Consider the following 4036-nt stretch of genomic DNA (forward strand, 5'->3'; position numbering starts at 1 on the left):
AATTTTTGTATTTTTTTCAGAAAGAGCATCAAAAAATACTTAAAAATTTTTGTATTGAATTAGGTTATTTCAATTGTTATCAGAAACATGAATTTTTTTTGTTAATTTATTCAAAAATCGACAACTCCGGAATGGGATGAGATAAAAAGCTAAAAATTTAGCTGAGGACTTCTTTTTTAATATATAAAAACATACTAAAAAATCATAAAAATCTAAGAAGGTCACCGTCAAAACGTCGTTAAATTGACATGGAATGACCCATATACATTATTACTCATCATTTTACTTAAAACTATAAATTAAAAATTTGGTAACTGTGTTTAAATGGGGTCCATCCTTTTTTTAGCAATTAATAATCGAAAAATATACATGTTGGAATATTTTTGTTTTTAAATCATTTTATTTGACGGCGCATTTATTATACCAATCAATAAAATAGTCAAAAATACATTTTCAATTAGTTTAGTAGAGCTTTAATATTTAATACAAATTTTATGTCCATCGAAAACCACTAATAAAATAAGTCCATATAAGCTAAGCGACATCTAATTTATTTTTTTTTTATAGTCTACGTGTAAAAACAAACAATTAATAAAAAAAAAAAACTTCGAAAATTTGTATTTTTATTTTCATTATTCCCAAAATTTTTTTTTAATCGAAAAATAAACATTTTTCAAAATTCTTTTTTTTTTTTAAGCTAAGGAAATCAATATATGATTGTTAAAAAAAATTGTAAGTAACATTTTTATGGATTAAAATTTTTTAGACCCTACTTCCAACTAATTACAAAAAATTTTCAGTTTTTTACAATCGAAATTCACTAAAAAAGTTAAGTTTTTACAGGAAAATGACGGTAGATGAGTGCAATATTACTTCTTCAATGAAAGAAATCTTCTTGAATATGTTCGAAAATTAATTTTGAAATTCATTAAAAAATATTTTATAACTAAAATAAATAAAAAGTAATATAAGTATTTACTTAAAAATACTACTTATTTACCAGAGCAAAATCTTAAAACTTTCAAAATAGATAACTCTTAATTATAAGTGTTTTTTTTTTATACACTATCAAATTTAAATACTTTTGAGCAAAAGAATTTTATTTATTTACTTTTCAAATTAATAAAAATTTGGCAATATATATATATATATATAGTATAGAAGTTATATATATATATATATATATATATATATATATATATATATATATATATATATATATATATATACACTGCCGCTCGGTTTTATATAGTGACATAACTCTTACAATGGCAGTTAAAAAGTTTGAAGACACAATGCGAGCGAGTGAAAATCGTAAATTAATCTGTCTTTACTAGTAAAATAAATGCACTATAAATTCACCACAAATTTATTTGCAATCCACCGTTCTTATACAGAAATCATCAAACCGCAAGAGGACATTATTTCTTCATATTTGGTTATATAACATTCATAGAATATAAAATTTCAAACAAATACATTAATCGAACATCATTTTACTTAAATTATTAGTGGTGAAACTAAAATCTTGATCTATAAATCAAGAAAACAAGAAATTTTATTTTATTTTTTACTCATATTAATTTACATCGTACTACTTATTTAAACTTATTCAGACTTAATATTAGAGCAAAAAGTAATTTGCCAATGTAATGTTGCAATCTAAAGATAATTATTAAATCATACTATGGCATTTCTTTGTTCAATGATTAAATTTTAACATTGATTTTAACTTTAAAAAATGCAATGCTTGTTAGTTTACAGTCCTATTTTGCTTATAATATAATTTGTGCACCATAATAGCTAAGAATAAATATTTGAATGTAAAAATATTGAATATTATTATTTAAATTTAGTATCATATTTTAATTAGTAAATGCACAACTTCAGAAATAAAATAATCTGAGAAATTACATTTTTGTTCAGTTCTTACTTTTATAATTATTATCCAGTATCACCAGATAGCTTTTTGAAAAGAGTCAAAAGTCATGACATGATTGAAACATGAAGTTGATAGCTAAATATAATGAATTCTCGATCAATTTAGTTTTTTGATCACTTTGTTCTGTTGGTAATCCCAATTCGCTAAGCATGGTTTTCGTACAAATGCAGAAGTTCGTTTTTAATTTCGACTTCTGAAAGATAAATCAATATAATCGTATTTGAAATTAAAAAAAAAAAAAGTGTACTTCAAATAACAGAAAAATAAAATACTTACCCATTTCCCGGAAAATAATAAGGAGGTGGGCGTTCATATTCCGGTCGTAAAGGTGGGGCTCCTGGAGTTATTTGATACTTGGGTGGCCCATCATTGGAGGCATTCCAATTTCTGTTAATAAAATGAATATCTGAGTCTATACTCTAACTTATGTATATGTACGTGGAGTTAATAGATAGTAAATGTGTCATGTAAATTATTTGCTAACAAATGCGTTGCTCGCAGAGTATTTGTTGAAAAACAAAAGTACAAGCATCATTCAATACAAAATATTAAAACAAATTAGTGAGAACATGGAGACGCGTGCACTCGTCTTCGAATTTATCGCCTAAATTCTATGCTTCTATCATATTTCGAAGGGCAAGATGAATTATAACGAATGCAATTGATGATCGTCGAAAATTATCGATCATCTTTACCAATTCTCTTACACGGTATCGACTTATTTAGCAAGATTTGTCGCGATATCAGATATTTTCTTCAAAATGGTATTCTTGGTTCAAGATTTTGGCTTTTGAGTCAAGTTAATTTTTTTTTCAGTGTGGTTCTTCTAGTAATCCATTTAACGGTAATGACTGCTGTCACGTTCTTTATGAATTTTCCGTAGAAATAACCAAGAAAATTAACCTTAGTCTTTCCACTTAACACTTCGAGACGTTTATTAGTAATCTACATTCAAAAGAACATTGAATTAAAAGTCTTAAATGTTAGAGATATATATTTGTCATTAAAAGCGACTAAGTTGTCGTTTAAATACGAAACAAAGTTCCAAAGTTATGTATGATTTCGACAAAAAATTTCTAAAACGTTTGAGCTACACTTTTGAATTTGAAAATCATACATAAACTTAACCCGTTGAGGTCATTATGGGTCTAAATAACCCAAAGCAATTTTCGAGTTGCTCTTGCTTAGAAGATATCATTCAAAATGGTATCTGTGGTACCATCTATTATTGTTTAAAGATTTTTTGAGATTCATAAAAATTTACGATTTTAATTGCACAAATCAATATACTTTTTGAAAAGCTCAACATGACACTACTTTTTTTTTCAAAATATGCGATATCCAAAGTAGAACCCCGGAGATCATTTTCATTTATCTTAAAAAATGAAGTTTTTAGTAAAAAAAAGTCAAATTTTTCGAAATTTGGCTTTCTCGCATTTTTTTTTTTTTTAACTAAACAATTAAAAAAAAATTATTGAGTTATTCAACGAAAGTGTTGAGAATTACTTTCATGTACGGCTCGAGTGAAAATATTGACAAGAATGCAAGTAGCAACAATTTCTTCCGTGCATGGGGTCAACTAGACCCAGTATGACCACTACGTTATTTTTAAGAAGTGTGACCTCAACGGGTTAAACAAGCCAAACCGCGTAATGATGGATATTTTGTCGATATCTTATGGAGCAACAAGAAGTTTGAGTGACGTATGAGAAAACTGACGTAGAATATTTTCTTTTTATGAAGATTAGCGAAAATGTCGTCAATCTAACGCAACAAGTATATATTTATTAATTTCAGTTATTTTTCGAAATTTTCTCAACAATTCTTAATTCACCATGAAATATAGTAAAAAATCTGGACTAAGTTCTTTTAAACTATAGGATTTAAGGCCATTTTAGGAGGGTACCCCCCACTTTTTTTAAAAGTAAAATGGCGCCGCTTGGTGGCCAGTCCGGGTACTAAAAAAGTCCCTAGCACGTGAAAATTTTCTAAATTAAATAAAAAATATAAATAATTATTGAATATAAAAAAAATGAATGCTAAAAATAATTAAAAAATTTGCTTTATATTTTGAAATAAAAAAAAAATATAATA

General features: G+C 26.1%; 1 long non-coding RNA gene across 1 annotated transcript; it reads right to left on the minus strand.

Moving 5' to 3' along the window:
- Window positions 1–2038: 2038 nt before the first annotated feature.
- Window positions 2039–2721, minus strand: LOC123274896. Its single transcript, XR_006511590.1, has 2 exons — window positions 2219–2721; window positions 2039–2135 (listed from the first exon to the last, which is right to left on the minus strand). It is a non-coding gene; the product is annotated as an uncharacterized LOC123274896 (long non-coding RNA).
- Between the last annotated feature and the right edge of the window lie 1315 nt (window positions 2722–4036).

The sequence above is a fragment of the Cotesia glomerata genome, unplaced genomic scaffold, assembly GCF_020080835.1.
Source record: "Cotesia glomerata isolate CgM1 unplaced genomic scaffold, MPM_Cglom_v2.3 scaffold_889, whole genome shotgun sequence".
Taxonomy (NCBI): Eukaryota; Metazoa; Arthropoda; class Insecta; order Hymenoptera; family Braconidae; genus Cotesia; species Cotesia glomerata.